This window comes from Notolepis coatsorum (genome assembly GCF_963971535.1).
Source record: "Notolepis coatsorum genome assembly, chromosome: 4".
In the NCBI taxonomy this organism is placed as follows: Eukaryota; Metazoa; Chordata; class Actinopteri; order Aulopiformes; family Paralepididae; genus Notolepis; species Notolepis coatsorum.
The window spans coordinates 180,525,439-180,547,857 of NC_140168.1; the positions used below are offsets into that span (position 1 = coordinate 180,525,439).

The 22,419-nt window shown below is 50.8% G+C and overlaps 1 pseudogene across 1 annotated transcript; it reads left to right on the plus strand.

The window, feature by feature from the left end:
• Positions 1–3,940: 3,940 nt before the first annotated feature.
• Positions 3,941–22,416, plus strand: LOC311226763 (annotated as a pseudogene). Its single transcript has 5 exons — positions 3,941–4,102; positions 4,300–5,220; positions 5,424–5,621; positions 22,192–22,289; positions 22,379–22,416. The product of its transcript is annotated as an uncharacterized misc_RNA (transcript).
• The last annotated feature ends 3 nt before the right edge of the window (positions 22,417–22,419 follow it).

The window sequence follows — 22,419 nt, forward strand, 5'->3', positions numbered from 1 at the left end:
ACTCACTTTTAAACAAAACACACTGTAGCACCCACTCCACACACTTTATAGCACACACCCACTTTAAACAAACACACTGTAGCACCCACTCCCCCACACTTTATATTTATTGATGAAGGATTGCACTACAACTCGTACACCTTACTGTAAATTGTACCTAAATTGTACCTCATCCCATTTCTTGCTTTGCACTATATAGTACTGTACATTAGTACACTGCATAGTATTGTATATTATATGGTAACTCAGTTACGTCTATTCTGCATCGAACATTGTACATAATTATGTCTATACTGAACACTGACCCTCATTTTCTACTTCTAAATTACATGCTATACTATGTTATTTGATACTATCTTGTCTAGCACAGTCTCTGGAGCGTAACAGTAAGAAGCATTTTGTATGAAAGTATTCTGTACTTCTGTATGACAACTATTAAAAGAAACTTGAAACTTGAAACTTGAAACACACACACACACACACATTCACTGTAAGAGGCACTAGGTAAATCTGTAGATTTGCTGGTAACTTCCTGTTTCCAAAGACAGTGACTGATCCTCCTCTCTTCGTACTGTCCCTTTCCTCCTCCTTCTCCTTCTCCTCCTCCTCTTCGTCATCCCTCCCCGTCCTGAAAGCCTAAGAGTTTAAAGGGCTGTTGCTCTTCATTTAGGTTTGTAGGTCACACAGCTATTTATTCTGTAGTTTATGATTTCGTAAAACAGCAAGGGAGGGTCAAATTAGAACACCCCCCCCCCCCCCCACACACACACACACACACACACATACACACATACACACACAAATCATAAATTCAGTAATATATGCCATCAGTTGACAATTAACACGGTCACTCTTTCTTTTTCTCTCTCTCTCCCCTCCCTCTCTCTCTCCCTCCCTCTCCCTCTCTCTCTCTCTCTCTCCCTCTCTGTCTCTCTCTCCCCCGCTCCCTCTCTCTCTTTCCCTCTCCCTCTATCCCCCCCCTCTCTCTCTCTCTCTCTCTCTCTCTCCTCTTCTCTCCTCTCTCTCTCTTCTCCTCTCTTCTCTCTCTCTCTCTCACACACACACACACCTCCTCACCTGTCCCTCTCACCCCCCGGGGCCTGTGGCTGGCAGGCTGCTAGACCAGACTCTCTCTCTCTCTCTCTCTCTCTCTCTCTCTCTCTCTCTCTCTCTCTCTCTCTCTCTCTTCTCTCTCTCTCTCTCTCTCTCTCTCTCTCTCTCTCTCTCTCTCTCTCTCTCTCTCTCCCATCTCTCTCTCTCTCCCTCTCCCTCTCCTCTCCAGATGCCCCGCAGCGACAACACATTCCTTGCATATCTGCCCACTAGGATGAAACACACACCTCCAGCAGGAAGACAGGCCAGGCAGGGGGGCTCCCGCTAACGTATCAGTTAAAATAACACGCCAACATTTTGGGAAATTAGGGGGGATTTCTCACTGCCATTCGGGGTCAAACCAGCTCCGCTCCATCCTCGCTCCGTCCTTGGGTGCGAACTTCCCCCCTCCCTCTCCCCCCTCTAGTTTGTGTACACACCAGTGGCGGCCCGTGGATGCTTCGCCACTTAGGGGCGCTATACCAAACATTTTGCAAACATGTACAGTACCACGCAACCGACTCATGGCAAGACGTGAGCGATTCGACTCACGCTCACGGCAATGAATCGGCTCTTATGAACGAGTCGCTCAGCTGTTACTACAACAACACACAACCAGTCAAATAAAGTATAGTCTAATTCACAACTTGAAACACAATATATAAATAGAAAAGTTAGAAACAAAACTCGCTCCGTCTCCAAACACAGGCAGATCTCTCCCTCTCTCCTTCTCTCTCACACACAGCGCGACGTGGAATCGATTCGTTACACAATCAGACCTATTATATACCAAGATAACTTCAGTATGAGTACAGGGCTGTACACATATTTTGCATATTGTTAAACGAGCCAAGGCTAGCTATTAAACTATCGATATGAATCGAAAATCTGGGACCCTGATGTAAACAAGACAAACGTCTTTCTCTGGTCTGCATCCCCTTAACAATTGTGTGTATTGAGCCGTACTGTATTGTACCCATTCTGCAATCTGTTAATAAAGTTCTCATTCATTCATTCATTCAAACATAGACGATATTGAACAAGCCATAATCCACGTATTTTCAATCCAAACGCGAGAGAGAGAGAGAGAGAGAGAGAGAGAGAGAGAGAGAGAGACTCACTGTTTAGTTGACACGTCCAGGGCAGGAGGGCTTGCCTTGATAAAGTAGTGTATAATCCACTGTTGATGTATTCCAGACCACTGTCCACTGTGTCCAGACTGCATCCGCCATATAGCTTGTTAGCCAAGTGTTAGCTTGTTAGCACTGCAGTTAGCAGCACCACACAACAGTACTTCATTCCTTTGTCCATTTCCGCTCGAACAGACTGCAAACTACCTGGCGTTCTATTGCCATGCTCTAAGACAAACTCTAACCTTAACCAACTTTGAAAGAGTGCCTAAGCTTAACAGTCTAAAGAACTTGCAGTCACGGCACGCTCTAAAACAAACAGCTGCCTGCATCATTCTCACAACAACACAACTATCTCCACCAACGGACCAACCTAGGAATAAGCTAGAATTGGAACATTAGAAATTGGATTCGGCCAATCAGAGATCGTCTCTGTGAAATTCTGCTACGGAAAAAAATACTGGCGTCGGCCAATCAGAGAGCGTCTCCGCGAAATGCGGCTACAGAAATTCTTGACGCTACTGGCTAGACCGCTTCAAATCGCGCCCGGATTCCAACATAATAGTCATATTTCAACGCACAAAGCGTTATGCACTGATTGGCTGTGACGGATACAGCGATCAAACTGTGACGCGCACTCAGAGCGCTATCGCGTCTAGCCCGGGCCGAGAAATACGAAAAAATAAAAAAATTTAAAAAACGTGATGTCACTTCCTGCTCAGGAAAACGAGTGTTTTTTATTTGAGATAATAACGTTATATTGTGCATTGGAAATACAAACATACTTAAAATGAGTAAATATTATTCATTTTAAACATGTTTATATTATTTATAGGGCTATAAAACAAAAAACTAAAAAGTTTTATTTTCTTCTCTGATTTAACAGCAGGTGGGGCGGCGCCCGTGCGCCCCTAGTGGCAGAGCCGCCACTGGTACACACTGCAGTCTTGGTGCGCTCCCGGTTTTGTTTAGGGTTTGTGTTTTGAGCGTGTAAGCTTGCCGTAGGCGATGATGTCACGCTCGAACGTCAACACAGGAAGAGTTTTAACACACGGCGGTGGAAACTGGATGCTGATATAAAGAAACAAATAACCAATAAATATGAAGTTATATTTGAACCTCTGTTGTCAAGCCTTGTCAATATAACCCACCCCCCTTTTCTCACGAATGGAACTGGTGTTGTGGAGTCCGCTTTGAGCGTTTTTCCAGGGTTAACGCTAAGCTAGCCTATTTATTACTAGTTAGCAGCTAACGGGGAATGCTTCACCCTGGATATACAAATAGACGGTGTGGACACCCGCTGCCTATTCAACACCGAAGCCGAGGTTACGACCATGTCGGAAAGCCACTTCAAGCGACACTTCCCAAAAAAGAAGCTGACCTCCGCCAACTGGATCACCCTCACGGCCGCCAACGGTTTGGAGATCCCCGTGGTGGGGTGCCTGTACGCGAATGTGAAGTGCCTATAAATGACGTTCTCCGGGAAGTGCATATTCATCGTGAAAGACGACCCCCTCCGAGGACCCGCGAGAGACGCCGTCCAGGGACTTCTGGGGATGAACATACTCGGCGGAGTGGACGGCCTCTTCAAAGGGATCAAGGGGATGCGTCCCGCCAGTAGTCGTCGCCCCGACGCCGGAAGTGTCGTACTTAGCCACGTTGTCGTGGTCCACTACAAACCCGGCCGGTTCAACCAGAATGCCGACGCCCTGTAACGCATGCCGATGAGGCAAGAACCGGAAGTGGAAGACACAGAGAAGAGCTTCCTAACGATCACGGCACCCATACCATACTCGACAGGCACCCATACTCGGCTGGACACCAAGGAACGGGCCGCCCCATCGAGGGCCCCCGCCCTAGTCGCACGCGACGGCTACGTGGTAATCCAGGCGGACGAAGTCCGGGCTCTACTAAGCCCTGAGGGACGGACCGAACCGCGGGGGGTTCTGACAGTCGTCGCAAGACAGATCGTGACCCAGAAGGGGAACAGCGGGTACAGCTGGGCGGAGTTACGGCAACTTCAGCAGACGACCCCGAACTGGAACCGGTGTGGCGAGCGGTGACCTGGGGGACACAGCCCTCTAAAACCCAGTTCGATCAGCAACGGGAGCGGGGAGGGGAAAGCAGCGAGGCCGCCGAAACGCAACAATCACCGCAGCCCGCTGACGACGCGGAGAGCCCGTCCAGCCCGGCAGCCGAAGCTTCCGCGGCGGATAAGAAGGTCATCGCAACAAAAGTCTTGGGGACAGTCAAATGGTTCAACGTCAGAAATGGATATGGTTTTATCAACCGGAAGGACACGAAAGAGGACGTGTTTGTACACCAGACGGCCATAAAAAAGAACAACCCAAGGAAATACCTTCGCAGTGTTGGAGATGGAGAAACTGTGGAGTTCGATGTGGTTGAAGGGGAGAAGGGAGCAGAAGCGGCCAACGTCACCGGCCCAGCAGGCGTTCCAGTCCAGGGGAGCAAGTACGCCGCTGACCGGAACCGCTACAGGCGCTACCCCCGCAGGAGGGGCCCACCCCGCAATGGAGAATACCCTGAGTGCTCAGAGCGATGGCGAGGGCGAGCCGCCGAGTAGCGGAAGCCGTGAAGGCCGCGAGAAGAGCAGCCGCGAGGGGGCAGAGAGCGCCCCCGGGGGAGACATGCAGCCACAGCAGCGCAGGCCCTCCTACCCAGGCAGACGGCGCTACGCGCCATACTTTGGAGTCGGAGGCGAAGAGAACCAGAGAGGTCCAGACCAGGGCGGCGACAAACCAATGAGACAGAACTACTACAGAGGCTTCCGACCAAGGGGTCCACCCCGTCCCAGACCGGTGCGGGACGGAGAGGAGAACAAGGAGAACAGGTCAGAAGGAGGTCAGGGAGGTGAGGGCGGCCCGGACCAGGAGCCCCGTCAGCGCCGCTACCGCCGCAACTTCAACTACCGCCGCAGACGCCCACAGGCCGGCGGCAAGTCGGGCCCAGAGGGCGGCGATGGCAACGCCAAGGGGACGTCAGTGTTCACGGTTCGGCCCGAAGGAGAACCGTGCATCGAGATCAGCTCAAGATCTGCTCCTTCCCGGCCTCCGATCCGGAAGAGCGGACGAGGGCTCCCCGGAGGACCCCGATGGGATCGTGGAGCTCATCCGAATCAGACGTGGGGGGCGCCTTCGTTTACCCTCGAGAACCGCATCCTAGGGCGTGTAACCCACCCAGGGCCCCTCGGGTCGTCACTGAAGCAGCGCCGGACGAGGGAGGAGAGGTGGAGTCGGTCCCCTCAGGAGAGGACGGCGAGGACGGGGAAGACCGCGGAGACAGGGGCGAGGAGGGCGCCGCTGGCGGCCCATCAGAGGCCTCGGAGGGCGAAGCCGTGGCCCATGACCTGCCGGCAGGGACGGATGAGTCTGACACGGAGTCAGACGCGAGGGGGGTCGAGCGAACCCGGCCCCAGAGGAGCACCAGAGGTCGGCTACCCGCTCGGTATCGCCAGGACTATGTGCTGAAAAGTGTATTTGTTGAACAGTGTGTGCAATTTATGAGACAATGTGTGAAACTGTTGGTCTAAGGACCGTTTTCATGTATTAAACTGGTGTTTCATTGAGGTAACTTGCAGAGGACTTGGCAAGTTTAAAGTGGGGGGAAATGTAGCATCCTGAATATTCTGCTATTTATTTATTTATTTACCTGTTACTTAACCTGTTACTTCCCCTGTGTGCACAAAGACATGATAAACAGTGTTCCTCTTTGATATCTCGCCCGGACTAATAATGCGGGTGCTCTTCTTCCCTCCGGCTTCGATATGGACCATTAACGTGACATTGAATCATCTTTCTTCCTGCCTTGAGTGTCCCATAGTGGGACCAGTTTGCGGTCGCCAGCAGGGGGCGGTGGTGGCAGGCGGAGCGAAGGAGAAAGGAGCAGCGAGTGAGAAGCTAGTTACCTGGAGGGCGGAACAGGAGGAAGTCCTCTTCGACAGTGAACTCGAACATGAGCGGACGTGTGCTCTCGAAGAGCCCCGTTGAAGAGCAACGGGAGATAACAAGTACTTTGCTATAACACGGGTTATCCTAGAAGTACAAGCGATAGAGAAGTGTGTGAATAAGTGAAACGGGTTATCCTAGAAGTACAAGCGATAGAGAAGTGTGTGAATAAGCGAAACGGAAAGAAGAACCAACTTCAGTAAATAACGTGTTATCCTAGAAGTTGAAGCGGTATATTAGCTTGCTGCTAACGGCTATAGTGACTCTGAGTACACCACAAGGCGAGCGTAGTTGAAGACAGGTGGTGCCTATAGCACGTTGCGTTAGCTGTATAGGCGACAGCAGGAGGGTCCACCAACCCACAGTTTAGCTGTGTTTATGGTAGCAAACAGTTTAGAGCGCGCCAGCTCAGTCAGCAGCCCCGCAGTGGACGTCTCGTTGACGCAGCCGAGGACACCTCTTCTTCCAGCAGAGGTCGCCACAACACAGCACGCTCCTCCAGTTCAGCCACTGCCCCTGCTGCCTACCCCCGCCCGCTGGCTGTTCTTGCGGGATCGCCCGACGGCCATCTTGTCACCCGGACGAGGGGTGGTGAGAGTGGACCCGCCATCTCGGTTAAGTACAGCGGTACTTCGTGTGCCAAAACAATATTCATTTGAAGCGAACGCTAGCAACCAGCGTCTAGGGGTACCCCAACCATTATAAGCCGGCTTTAGCTTAGGTCTTTTGTTTGGTAACGTGGGCCCACATGTGATTTATTTTTGTATGGTAATAATATTGTGATGTTCTTGAATTCCCATTGAACTCCTTAATATGTGCCTGGGTCTTCCCCTACTCAAAGCGGGGCTCTTGAATTAATGTACTGAGCACTAGGTGCCTATTTTGGGAATAGCGTCCCCTGTATTGTGAGTGAGAGCACCCGGTGCCTACTGTGATTATACTGCTGAAGTGTGTGACTAAATTGTGTTGTGGAAATTGTTTGTAATTAGTTTCACCCAGCTGACAGAAACTGGAGGTGTGGCCTTTTGCTGCAGGTGTCACTCATCAGTAATTAGTGATAGTGATTTAAAGACTTGCTGGCTTAGCGTCGAGAAACGAAGAGGGACAAAGAGGAGGAGTTTTCCTGGAGTTGGAGGAGTTTTCCTGGAGTTATCCGCCGAGGGATCCACCGATCCACCCAGTGCTAAGTACACCATAATCCTATATTTCCCTCCCACTCTGCTATTCCCCTACTATCTCGCTTCCTCCCTACAACCTTCTCCCTGCCACTCTTGACACCACAATGTGCCTCATACCTATATCCACAATCTGCTCCTCCAGAACAGACTCAACCCATCCACGCCAGTTTGCTAGCAACCCGGCTAATCTCTCCTACCCTCCTACAGCCACTAATACACCTGTCACAGTATGGGGAGGCTTATGGAATTGTCAATCAGCAGTCAAGAAAGCTGACTTCATTAATGCCTACGCCCATAATCTATATCTGCAGCTCCTGGCTCTAACTGAGACCTGGATAACCCCCAATAACTCATCAACACCTGCAGCATTATCTACAAACTATAACTTCACTCACACACCTCGACCCTCCAGACGGGGTGGAGGCACTGGCCTCATGACATCTCCTTCATGGGCTACAAACCTAACACAACTCCCAGAACTGTCACTCTCCTCCCTCGAATCTCCTCCCTCGAATATCATGCAGTATCTGTCTCTAATCCTTTCAATCTCACCATTGTTACACTCTATCGCCCTCCAGGTCCCCTCGATCACTTCACAGATGAGCTGGACATGCTTCTAAGCTCCTTACCGGAAGATGGTACCCCGCTCCTTCTATTGGGCGACTTCAACCTGCCTGACTCATCTCAGTCGGTCCCAGTGGTCTCCCTCCTACAACAATTTGACCTGACTCCCACTGCCATGCCTCCCACCCACAAAGCAGGCAACTCCTTGGATCTCATATTTTCCCGTAACTCCAGCATCATTAACATTACGGTAACTCCCCTACATGTATCTGACCATTCCTTCATATCCTTCTCACTAACTCTCATGCTTAACCGAAAGGTCTTCACCCCAACTCAAACCGTCTCACTCAGACGTAACCTGCCCTCCCTATCCCCCTCCACCCTCTCCTCTGACATAATATCCGCTCTACCTTTGCCATCTCTCCCCACAGAGATGGCAACCTCCACCCTCCTCTCAGCCCTTGCAACCTCCTTCGACAAGCTCTGTCCCCTCGTTGAGAAACCTGCACGCCGTTCCCCACACAGTCCATGGCTGACAGATGCAGTGAGAGAACAAACACATGTCCTGAGAGAGGCTGAGAGGAAGTATAGAAAGTCACGCCTCACTGCTGACATCGACACATATCACAACCTCTTGTTAACATTCTCCAAAACCATTACTAATGCCAAAGCTTCTTTCTTTCACCATAGGATCGAGGCCTCTGCCAAGAATCTTCGCAAACTGCATGCTACCATGTCCTCCCTCCTCACTCCCCCCCCCACCCCCTCCTCCCTCATCTTTTTCTGCCGAAGACTTTGCGATCTTCTTTGAGGAAAAAGTGGAGAACATCCGCAACGCACTGCTAGCTGGCCTCCCGGCCACTGCCACCAAGCCTCTTCAACTCATTCAAAACGCAGCGGCCCCCCTGATCTCAAACCTACCGAAGTCGGCCCATGTCACCCCACTTCTTAGGGACCTGCACTGGCTCCCCATTGCTGCACGTATCTGCTTCAAGGCCCTCGACCTAGCATACCGTGCGGCAAAGGGAACCGCTCCCGCCTACCTCCGGTCAATGGTCTCTAACTACACACCCTCAAGACCCCTACGCTCTGCATCTTCTGGCCGCCTCAGACCTACTCCTATCCAAGCTCCCGGAGGGTCATCAAAGAGAAGCCGCCTATTCTCAGTCCTTGCCCCACAATGGTGGAATGAACTACCCATCCCAGTTAGGACAGCCGAATCCCGTCCAATCTTTCGCCGTCGACTAAAGACTCATTTCTTCAACCATTATCTGAAATGATATTAAAAAAAATCTAACCCTGACTGTAACTGAGGGGTACAATTCCCTGACTGTATTGATAAGTATGGTATCATTAAACCACTACCGCTTTATGTACTTTAATTACTGGCCATACAGTACACGATATATGAATATGATGAACACTTCCCACAATGAAATCGGTTCCGCACAAAGGTATAATCAAGTATTTAATGGAGCAAAAGGTACTTTACATTATTCTTTGAATGCACTTGTAAGGCAAAGGAATGTGCGTAGGCAAATCAACAATGAATGTCCATTCTCTGGTTACGCAGGAGGTAATTATACAACCTGAATCTTAGGGAATTATATCTATGGTACACTAGTAATATAGCGGGAGATACTGGAAGGGGTTCCCCCTGGTTGTAAGCCAGCAGGGGTAGAAGATCTGTCGGTAGTAGAACGTCTGGTCAACGATGACTAAGGAGACTCCAGGTACAGGAGCCGGTGCAGTAGCCTCTTGATCCACAGACGAATACAGCTGTTCTCCGTAGACTGTAGCTCCACAGTGAAGAAAGCTAGTCGGCCTCAGGCTCTCTGAGGCGCCGACTCGACTTGACTCCTCGCGGGGTAAATCCAACACGTGCAGGCGTCGGCGATTATCCGCTCCATAAATCACAGGACCAAAGCAAATATATTCCAGCCGCAAAGGGCTATGTAGTCGTCGGGTAGATTAATCCAGTGTACATGTCCATACGGTTCTCGTCTAGGTCTCCTCGGGTGAAAGCGCCATGTGGTCAGCCCAGCCTGGATAAGAACTCTAGCTAATACGAGGAAGCGTTGGAGATGCTGGTCACTGTAGAACTTTAGCCGCACGATACACTATACACAAATAGACTATTATTGACTTAATAGAAATATGTCGCACTCGACGGTATAGCGCCAAACTCTGACAATTCAGTTATTAATTCGCACGCGGTCTCAATGCTCTATTCTGGGGCCAAACAGGCCATACTTCACCGCACGTTGTATCATGGGTGAGGCTTCAACTTATTGGTAACATACTAAGGCTAAGAAGGGGCTTCTGTATTCACCTGCGCCGTATTTATACGCACGGTGAACAAACTAGTGCCAATCTCATTTCTGTCGCGTATCCCTGGGCAAGGCCGGGCATGTCCAGACACGTCTTGACGGTGACTTTGAACCTGACTCCGGAGGCCGGTCCCTGGCGCCGGTGGACCGCTGTCCAATAGGAGAATGAACTATTATGGTCTGGGCTAAAGGGATATTCCGTGTATATGTACAAGGAATATACAAGGGATATCAAACGATATACAAATACTATGCAATATATATCAATAAATAAATATATATATTCGGTTTAATCTGATCCTTTGTAACAGCCGCCCCCTAATTAGTCCCACCTAATTAGCTAAACAGAGACAGATTAACCGCACTGTCCACTACTCAATGTCTGTTGTGAGGGGTCGGTCAGTTCACAAAGTCATGGGGTCATGGTCGTCATCGATGGTATCGGGGAGCCTTGGCAGTTCTATTAGCCTCGCCACGGGTCGGGTGTAGATCCGCCCTTGGACGAGCACTTCGGCTGCTCGGACCTTTCCGTCGGCACCGGTGATCACTTTGCTTACGCGGCCAGCCGGCCACATAGCTCGGGGTAGTGACTGGTCGATAATCATGACGACTGTTCCTTCTGTCAAATTGTCTCTCTCTTTCACCCATTTCTGGCGGGTCTGTAGAGACGGTAGATAGTGGAGTAGGAAGCTGTTCCAAAACTTGTCAGCCAATACTTGACTGTACCTCCACATTCTTCGGCCGTTCGCTTCTTCAGGCCTGTACATTGTCTGTGGTAACGCGGGGTCCAGCCGCCCCATCAAGAGTGTGTTGGGGGTGACTGGGTCGACATCTGCTACATCACTTGAGACGTAACCGAGGGGCTTTGAGTTCAATACTCCCTCGTCATTAGGACTTCTTCCGCCACGGTCTGGGCCCCAAGCACGGCGTACAGGGCTGTCTTTATTGAACGTACTTCTCGTTCCCAAGTTCCACCGAAGTGAGGTGCGTTCGGGGGATTAAACTGGAAGTCAATCTGGGATGGAGCGAGGTGGGTCTTAAGTTCTGGGCCCATAGCTTGGAAGCTCTCTCTCAGCTCTCTTTCCCCGCCTTTGAAGTTTGTCCCGTGATCAGACAACAATATAGACGGTTTACCTTTCCGCGATGTGAATCTTCGGAAGGCCATAAGGAATGATTCTGTGCTCATGGTTGGAAGGAGTTCTATATGCATCGCTCGGGTGGTCATGCATTTGAATACAATACCCCACCGCTTCTCGGTTCCTCTTCCTTTCTTTATATACAGCGGGCCGAAACAGTCCATACCGGTGGAGTGAAAAGGCGAGTCGGAGGCGACAGGGAGGTAGGTCAGCCATCCGGAGTATACTGGGCTGCGCTCGCCACTTACGACAGTCTAGACAGGTTCGCTGGAAGCGCCGCACTGCTTCTCTCCCTTGCAGTATCCAATAACGACGTCTGATCTCCGCGAAGACTCTCTCTGCCCCGGCGTGATGCACATCCTCGTCGTATTTCTTTATGATCAGCTCTGTGACCTTGTGTCGGCTGTTTAAGACTATCGGGTACTTGACGTCATCCGGTAAGTCTGGAGCTCTCCGCAGACGACCACCCACTCTGATGAGACCATGGGCGTCGCTCTCGGGGGCTAGGTGGAGCAGTCTGCTGTCTGATGGGACGGGCTTTGCTCCCTGTAGACAGTCTAGCTCATCGGGGAACGAGTCTCTCTGGGCTCGTTGTAGTAGAAGAAGTTCCGCTTCTTCGTAGTCAGCTGCAGTAATGTCAGTAGTGAGCTGAACCTCTGGGTGGTGCCACAGGAATGTCTTTAGCTGCGCACTCTCTAGGGTGAGGCAATCGTCTATGTCGGGGTCTGTGGAGACGAGTGTGTTCAATCCACAGAACATAGATTTCTTGTTTTCTGCCTCCTCTTTACTCGCTTCCCGTGGGGTGGGTGTAGGCCACTCTTCTTCCGGGAGCTTGAGGAACTCTGGCCCGTCACTGTATAGGTTGTGACGGGTGAGGTCATCCAGGGACATTCCCCGGGTGATGACGTCAGCTGGGTTGTGTTTTGTGTCCACATACCTCCAGCTTGCTACTTCTGTTAAATCTTGAATCTCTGTGACTCTGACTCCCACGAAGACCTTGTATCTGCACGAATCAGACCGGATCCATGTGAGTACTGTCGTGGAGTCTGACCACAAGATTGTTCTTTGCACCGGAATGGTGAGTTCACGTTGGATTAACGTGGCGAGTTGCGCTCCTGCTAGGGCTGTGCAGAGCTCTAGACGCGGGATAGATTGTTGCTTTCGTGGGGCTATTCTTGAGCGGGCCAGGATGAAAGCAGTATGTATTTCTCCTCCCTCCTCTCGGGCACGCAAGTAGGCCACCGAACCGTAGGCTACTTCGGAGGCGTCGCTGAAGACGTGCAGGTCCATCTGGCACGTCTCCGGCCTCACTGTGGGTGGGAAGTAGCTGCGGCGTATGTTGACACCTGGGAGTGAGCTGAGTTCCGTCTCCCACTCTCTCCATGTGGATGCAAGGTGTTCGGGTATGGGGTCGTCCCAGCCCTGGTCCTTGTCCCATAACGCTCTTACAATCATCTTTGCCCTGGTGGTGTAAGGTAGAATACATCCCAACGGGTCATATTGTCTGGCGAGTGTTCTGTATACACTCCGTCTGGTGGTCGGTAGTGCAGTCGACCTTCCCTGCTCCTTGGTCAGGGGTGTGTGTTTATAATGGAGCGAGTCTGTTTTGAAGCGCCAGACTAGTCCTAATGTCATTTCTTGGGCTTCTCCTGGGATGGTCGCCATCCAGGTCTCGCTGCTTGCTGCCTTGTCCTCGGGGGAGAGGCTGCGCAATACTTGCGGGTCGCTGCTGGCCCACTGCCTGAGATCAAAGCCGTCTTTGATCAGGGAGGCGCGGAGCAGCGCACGACGTCGCCAGTCAATTTTCTTTATGTGTCCCGCTGTGATTCGCTTGTTAATCTCAGCGCGGTACACAGTCTCTTGAGCGGGGTCTCTGGCTAGGCGCCGCTCTGTGTTCAATAGATACCGCTCCGTCGCTTCTTTTGGGGCGTGGAAGGTAGGCATACCCTCTCGCCTCAGGAGTGGAGTTGCGTATCTCATCACTCCGTTGACTTTGACTCTCTTTGTCCCTTGCTCGAGGAGGGCTATAGCGTAAATGTCTTCCTTGGAACGAATGTCTTTCTTTTCATTCTTAAAGGGCATTGTCTCTAGTGTCCATAGCCTCTCGACATGCTGTAGGAGGGTGGTGTCTTCTTCTGTCACTCTGGAGTGGAGGCAGCTAGTGGCTGCTGTTCGGTTAAGAGACTTAGCGAGGGGGCCTTGTAATGTCCATCCTAGGCGGGTCTCGACTGCTGCAGGACAGCCTCTGGGCCCTGTGTGGACCCGGTCTATCGGGACTATGAGGTCTGCATGGTCGGAGCCTATCAGCAGGGTCGGGGTGGCACCGTCTATGAGCGGGATAGGTAGTTGACGCAGATGCACATATTTATCCATCAGCTTGGCGATGGGGTAGGTGTACTGCGACAAGCCTATTTCTTGGCTGGTGAAAGCATTAGTAATCCTATACCGTCTCTCTGGCTGCCCGCTTGCTGCGATAGTGAAGGAGACATTCTCGCCCTTTATCGTCTTTAGATCTCTTCTTATTGTCCGAATCGTCATCTGGTTTTCGCTCCCCCGCAGCCCCAGCTGGGCCGCAGCGGACGCGAGGAGAAGGGTCTTCTCTGACCCGTCGTCAAGGACGGCGTAAGTGTCCATGACCTTGTCTTGGTAACTCAGTGTTACGCGGACCACCTTTAAGAGCACTCGGGCGCCCCCGCTGCTGGCGGGGTCAATGTACATAACACTTGCCTTTGTGCTGCTTGAGGGTGCAGGCTTTCTTCTGTTACTGTCGTGTAGGACATCTAGGTGGGCTCCGTCACACCGACTACACCTCTTCTTTAAGCGGCACTCGGCTGCCATGTGACTGCGCGCACATCGGTAACAGCGTCGGTTGGACTTTATCCATTGATTCACCTCGTCGGCGGTCATCTTCTTGAACGTGTCACATTGTGACAACCAGTGTTCCTTTTCGCAGTACGGGCACACCATCTTCCACTTCTCTTTCATCGAGGGGGTACTGTGGTTCTTGCTGCTCGGTACTGATTCTGATTGGTGCATGACGGTCACCAATCTTCGGCCATCGTTTGCTCTCCTAGGTCCCTCTCTGGAGCTTGGGGTGCTCCGCATGAACGTATCCAACCGTAGGCTGTTGACTTCTCTCGCCAGGAAGTCGGCTAGGTCTAGGAGGGATGGCTCGGGACCGTTAGGATCACGGTGGTCTCTTTGCCGCCTGAAGCACTCTTGTCGGGCGGGCGGAAGCTTCTCTAAAATCCTCTCGACATTAGAGTTCGCGTACAGTTCGTGCATACCCTTTTCTCTTTGCGCCCCCAGCATCCCTACCAGGGATTGTACCCTGATAGACAGGTCATCTAGTGAGCGATTGTCTGTGGCTGGGGGTAGGCGGTCAGTATGCCTTATCTCTTGTATTACGTAGTCCCATATGCGTCCATATCTTTGGTCGAGTGCTGCTAGAGCCGCTGTGTATGGGGTAGTAGAGGTGGCATAGGCCAGCGCTATATTGTGCGCTCGGGGCACCTTGAGGTGCTTCAGTAGGATAGCATACTTGTACGGTTCGTCAGCTACATCGGACATCATTGTCTCTAAGCACATTCGTAGCTCCGTGTACTGTGCTCTGTTCTCGTGGGTGAAGTCCGGAAACGTCGGTGTGCCAATGTATGATGCCATGGATGGCTGGCACATCGGTGAGCGTTGGAAGAGAGGCCTCCTAGGCGAGTCTCCTCTTACGCCTCTTGGTGGGCTGGTACCTGCTGGGTACCATGGCCCGCGTATCCAGGTGCTATTCCTCGGGGCTGGTCGTGCGTCAAGCTCACCCGTGAATTGAGTCGGGGGTCTGTAGCGCAGAGCCGCGGGGGTAGAGCCTGGGCTGTACTGGACCTCCTGGTCCTGTGGAGTTCTGTGCTGCTGTCGGGCTTGACTCTCCTCCTCTCCCTCTTCTTCTTGCTCTGGCAGGTCCTCTAGATCCTGTAGTCGTCTATTTAGCCTCCGCGGTGTAGACCGTTTCTTCCTTGTAGCTGGTCCTCGCGTGGACCGGTCGGGGAAGGAGTTCGGAGGGGGGTATAGGCTCTCTCTGGTGGTCGGGCTCAGGGTCGCTTGATCGGGTAGGGGAGGGTGCCCTTGACCCGTGTCTTGACGAGGCCCTGGAACCCCGTGCGGAGGGAGGGGGTGTCGCCCTGGCGATCAGCTGCTCCATTATCTGCGCTTGTAATCGGTCGCGCTCGGCTTCGCGCTTGGTGAGAGCGAGGTCGCGCTCTGCTTCTCTTTGGGCACCGGCAGCGGCGCGCTGGGCTTCGGCCCGGTCCCTTGCCATATTCTCTTCCGTCTGAAGGCGTCTAATCTCTAGACGTATACGATCTTCGTCGCTCCGTTGCTGCGCCTGAAGGCGTTCTCTTTCCATGGAAGAATGTTCGCGCTCACTAAGCGTCAGTGCTTGGAGTCGATCGCGCTCTGTTGAGGCTGCTAGGCTGGCGAGGAATGCCTGTGCCAGCATCTTGTCCGCCTCGCTGGGGGAAGACGCTGGTTGAGGTGATCCGCTCCTGGCAGTACTCGTTGGAGATCTGTTCTCCTGTGGCGAGTCCTGGAGATCCATCTCCGGGGTGCTCTCCTCTTCTTGTAGCGGGTAGAGTTCCATCCCTGGAGAGCTGTCTTTATCCTGGAGCTCTCCGGGGACTACTTCTTCGGTCTTGGCGGGGGGTAAAGTCGTGTCAGGTCCCTCCTGGTCCCTACCGTGAGCTTGGTCAGTTACGTTAGAACCCACTAGGGCCTCTATTGGCGGGGTAGCCTGGGCGATAGGGTCGGACATAATTTTACTATCTACTTTTTCCGCGTTTACCGTCTGTAGAAGGCTAGGTAGTATATTGGCAACGTAATCCTCTAAGTACTGAGGTGTCTGCCGTCTACGCTGCGGGCGATCTACTTTAGGAGAACCGTTTTGTGGAGTGTTCATCATAGGCCATGTCAATATTAATACCGCTATATTAATATTACACTAGTTACCCTCCGGCTCGAAGGACCAATTGTAACTGAGGGGTACAATTCCCTGACTGTATTGATAAGTATGGTATCATTAAACCACTACCGCTTTATGTACTTTAATTACTGGCCATACAGTACACGATATATGAATATGATGAACACTTCCCACAATGAAATCGGTTCCGCACAAAGGTATAATCAAGTATTTAATGGAGCAAAAGGTACATAGGATACTTTACATTATTCTTTGAATGCACTTGTAAGGCAAAGGAATGTGCGTAGGCAAATCAACAATGAATGTCCATTCTCTGGTTACGCAGGAGGTAATTATACAACCTGAATCTTAGGGAATTATATCTATGGTACACTAGTAATATAGCGGGAGATACTGGAAGGGGTTCCCCCTGGTTGTAAGCCAGCAGGGGTAGAAGATCTGTCGGTAGTAGAACGTCTGGTCAACGATGACTAAGGAGACTCCAGGTACAGGAGCCGGTGCAGTAGCCTCTTGATCCACAGACGAATACAGCTGTTCTCCGTAGACTGTAGCTCCACAGTGAAGAAAGCTAGTCGGCCTCAGGCTCTCTGAGGCGCCGACTCGACTTGACTCCTCGCGGGGTAAATCCAACACGTGCAGGCGTCGGCGATTATCCGCTCCATAAATCACAGGACCAAAGCAAATATATTCCAGCCGCAAAGGGCTATGTAGTCGTCGGGTAGATTAATCCAGTGTACATGTCCATACGGTTCTCGTCTAGGTCTCCTCGGGTGAAAGCGCCATGTGGTCAGCCCAGCCTGGATAAGAACTCTAGCTAATACGAGGAAGCGTTGGAGATGCTGGTCACTGTAGAACTTTAGCCGCACGATACACTATACACAAATAGACTATTATTGACTTAATAGAAATATGTCGCACTCGACGGTATAGCGCCAAACTCTGACAATTCAGTTATTAATTCGCACGCGGTCTCAATGCTCTATTCTGGGGCCAAACAGGCCATACTTCACCGCACGTTGTATCGTGGGTGAGGCTTCAACTTATTGGTAACATACTAAGGCTAAGAAGGGGCTTCTGTATTCACCTGCGCCGTATTTATACGCACGGTGAACAAACTAGTGCCAATCTCATTTCTGTCGCGTATCCCTGGGCAAGGCCGGGCATGTCCAGACACGTCTTGGCGGTGACTTTGAACCTGACTCCGGAGGCCGGTCCCTGGTGCCGGTGGACCGCTGTCCAATAGGAGAATGAACTATTATGGTCTGGGCTAAAGGGATATTCCGTGTATATGTACAAGGAATATACAAGGGATATCAAACGATATACAAATACTATGCAATATATATCAATAAATAAATATATATATTCGGTTTAATCTGATCCTTTGTAACACTGACTAACCTTACTGTCATGCACTTGTCCTAATAAACTAACCTACACTGTAACACGCAACACTTTGATGAACATTGTTACTCAGCTGATAGAGTTGTACCCTTCTTGCTGTCTTGTCGTACAGAACTTGTAAGTCGCTTTGGATAAAAGCGTCAGCTAAATTACTAAATGTAAATGTAAATGTAAATGTACTGCATATGAACCACATGAAGTTATAATCTGTAATTGCTACTTGACCCGGCCTTATATAAAGGAGACGTAGATGGGAGCACGGTGTGTGTGTCTATTACTGAGTCTTGTTCTAACCTTTGTTGACCGGGTAAATATATGACTATCAGCATTACTATTTAACTCTTCCCACCCTATTTGTATCACATGGTTAAAGGTCTCTACAGGTTGTCAAGGAAGGGTACTGCTTTGGGAGAGCGCAATATCTTTAGTCAACTAACAGTCACCAGGTGTGGGAGGGCTAACGGAGGTACTGGGGGAAGTGAGAGTGTGTGGGGAGCTACTGCTGACCGCCCTGGAAGGCGAGGAGGACCAGAGTACCACCCCCCCAGGTTAGTAAATCCTGGGCCCCATCCGCCCTCCAGTTCGACGTTCCGGGCCCAAAGACGGGGGTTCAGATAGATTAGAATCTACTGCATCCCGCTACCAGGTGGCCGTGTACAACCACTCCCATAAAGCAGGGATAATCCACCCTGCTACATATAGAAATAAATGCATTCGAACAAGAAACCAATGTATAGTAGACATAGCAATGGTAAAAAAAGTTGCCAGGCCTAATGCGAGCCAGGGAAGTCTTTAGCCCCTTCCGTGACTGCGATGTGCAAGCCAGGGGCTTTATATCTGATATATTTCGGACCCACCCCGAGCTTTTAAGCAGTGTTTGGTGGTCCAAATTAGCCTGGCTACTATGGAGCTGCGAGTGACTGCGTATTCAAAAGCCCCTGGCTTGCACATCGCAGTCACGGAAGGGGCTAGGAAGTCTTGTGCTTGTAACGTGGCTTCATGTTTTCATCCACTGAGCCGTGAGGCTCAACATGCTTGTTTGGTTGAGGTCTGAACTCACCAAATTGCCCATAAATATAGTTTTTGTGGCTATTGTCCAGTTGTTGCTGTATGTTATTATCTGCCCAAAATTCAAGCAAGCATGAAAGCATTAAGTAATGACGTTGTGTGTCAGCTAGTTGATACAGCAAGCCTCTCCTGTGTTTTGGTACAAGCTCGTACACCACGCCCCCCGCTCCCACTGGCGCGCACCCGGAACCACCTATTTCAGCGGTCCAGGTTTGGAGCGAATCAGCGTCCCTGGGGACGGGGGGGAGCGTTCTCATTAGGACGGACACACCCTTTTTCTGGTGCGATCGGGCTCTGATTCGACCCCGAATGGTAAGTAAGAAAGCCCCCTAGCTCACAGTCTTCTCCAGAGAGAGACAAGAAGATAGATACCAGTTTCCTCTCTGTGTGTTCAGTAGAAAGCTATCTGGCTGCACGTTAGCCTAACTTAGCACAATGAATGGAAGCGGACATGGCCGGTTATTGTCCAACTAACACCTCTCCCGAAGGCTACCCGCCACTGTCCGCTTCCATTCATTGTGCTAAGCTAGGCTAATGTGCAGCCAGATAGCTTTCTACTGAACGCACAGAGAGGAAACTGGTATCTATCTTCTTGTCTCTCAAAATGTTGGCGTGTTCCTTTAACTTGGATGAGAATGAATACTTTTTTTCCTGCTTGTGCGAGATAAAGAGAGCAGTGGCGATTTTACCACTGGGGCACCAGGGGCATGTGCCCCCCCTGAAATCTCAGGTGCGCCTGAGGTGCCACCCCAGAATTATTTATTTTTTTTATTTTTTATAAAAAAATATAACCCTAACTAACCTTACTGTCATCATGCACTTGTCCTAATATACTAACCTACACTGTAGCACTCAACACTTTGATGAACATTGTTACTCAGCTGATAGAGTTGTGCCCTTCCTGATGACTTGTCGCTTTGGATAAAAGCATCAGCTAAATGACTAAATGTATGTGCCCCCATTGTGCCCCTGCCCTAAATGTATGTGCCCCCATTGTGCCCCTTCCCTAAATGACTAAATGTATGTGCCCCCATTGTGCCCCTGCCCATATTGGCGCAAGCTGATGCAAATTTAAACCAGTCTGTAGCTAAGGGGCTACACAACCCTGACTGTATTTAAATGATGAGCTTGACAACTACTAATTATTAATTAACCAGATATTAAATATACACAAATTGGCGGACACTCCATTAACTGTGAGGGGACAGTGATACCAAGTTCAATAATCACTTTAATGTTTAACATAAACACAAATATAATATGTAACACAGATTTCCCTTTACTAATATAATTTCAATGCAACAATGTCAGAATTAATTATAGTTCCTAAACTACTGGTACCAGATCGTTGGAGCTCTGAATGGAGGGGGACGGAGTGAATAGCAAGGGGGGAGAGAGAGAAGGATGGAGACGATGTTCTCTGGAGTCCTACTCCCGAGGCTGCTGTAGACTCATGCGGTTATAATCCTGTCATCGCTGGATAGAGGGGTCTCGTACGGATTCCTATATTCCAAACGCCCGATGGCAGGTTTAATAGCTAATATTCCAAACGCCCGATGGCATGGTCACTAGCTAGTTAGCCCTTTTATGCTAAGGCTAACCCGCATGTAGTCAGTAGTAGTTAGTTGAATCCAGAACGCAGCTGGGTTCAGTCCAAAAGTCTCTCCACGGTCCTTTATTATTTGCCCGTCGGCAAATCTATAGAAGTTATTATTAATTCACTTCTCCCAAAACCTATGTCACTCTGCCGTTTCCAATGGTGGCTCGACAATATTGTTGTTACATCTAACTAGCCGACCAGCTCTCTTGTAAGATACGTTGTGGTCTGTTTACAACTGCGCCAATGCACGCTCCCACGCACTATGCCCAGGCATGTCCTGAACACGCGCATGCGCTCACGCTGTCTACAGGTGCATGCGCGCGCGTCTACGGCGCGATGAATGGAACATATGAAAAGAGGCGAATGATAAAATACTGTTAGGTAAATAGACGACGTGAAATATATATCTATACAAATAAACAATATATAAGGTATACAAAATAATAAACGTGGACTTTATGTGTTAATCTGGACCTTCAGAACAGCCGCCCTCTAATTAGTCGGAACCTAATTAGCAAATAAAAATTGGGGCACAGATTAATATCAAAGGTCAAGTCGATTTCTCCATAAGGGACTATGGGGAGTTGGAGGTAAACTATAAAGTCGATGGGTTATCGTCATCGTCAGGGGAGTCAGGGAAAGCAGGAAGCTCAATCAACTTAGCTACTGGTCTGGTATAGGTCCGCCCTTGGACGATGACCTCTGCAGCTCTGACCTTCCCATCCGAGCCCTTGATAACTCGGCTCACACGGCCGGCTGGCCACGTAGCTCGGGGTAGTGACTGGTCTATGACCATCACGACGGTCCCCACAGTCAGGTTGTCCCTGTCTTTCACCCATTTCTGGCGGGCCTGAAGGGAGGGTAGGTAGTGTAGGAGGAAGCAAGCCCAAAACTGGTCGGCCAGCACTTGGCTGTGTCTCCACATTCTCCTTCCGCTCATTTCATCCTGTCTGTACACAGTCTGAGGAAGTGCAGGGTCCAGCCGCACCATCAAGAGGTAGTTTGGGGTGATGGGGTCGACGTCAGCTACGTCGCTTGAAACGTAGCCGAGGGGCTTGGAGTTTAGAACGCCCTCAATCTCAGTAAGGACCATAGCTAGGACTTCATCGCCCACCGTCTGGGCTCTAAGCACGGTGTACAGAGCAGTCTTGATTGATCGGACCTCTCTCTCCCATGTTCCCCCGAAATGGGGAGTATTCGGTGGATTGAACTGGAAGGTGACCTGAGCCGGAGCGAGGCGGGCCTTGAGTTCTTCATGTTCAGGAAGCTCGCTCTCAGTTCCGTGTCTCCTCCTCGGAAATGTGTCCCTTGGTCTGACAATAGCTCTGAGGGGGTCCCTCTTCTTGCTTGAAACCTCCGGAAGGACATGAGGAACGAGTCGGTACTCATAGACTGAAGGAGCTCAATGTGGACAGCTCTGGTGGTCATGCATTTATACACAATACCCCACCTCTTCTCTGTTTGTCTTCCTCTCTTAACATTGAAGGGCCCGAAGCAATCCACGCCCGTGGAATGGAAGGCCCGCTCGCCGACTCTGAGGCGGCAGGGAGGCAGGTCTGCCATCTTTGGTATAATAGGCTGTGCTCTCCACTTGCGACAGGTAGGGCAAGTTCGTTGGAACCGGCGTACAGCTTCTCTCCCTTGGAGTATCCAGAAGCGCCGCCGGATCTCCGCGAAGACTCGCTCAGTCCCCGCGTGGCACACCACCTCGTCATATTTCTGAATGATCAGGTCTGTTACCCTGTGTCGGCTGCTTAGGACGATGGGATGCTTCACATCCTCGGCCAAGTCCAGGGGCCCGTCTCAACCGACTCCCCACCCTACTGAGGCCCTGGGCGTCGATTTCTGGGGCCAAGGTGAGGAGTCTACTGTCTGAGGGGACCGGCTTCGCCCTTGTCAGACACTCTCTTTCCTCTGGGAAAGAGTCTCTCTGCGCCCTCTGCAGCACAAGGAGTTCCGCTTCCTCGTAGGCGGCTGCACTAAGGT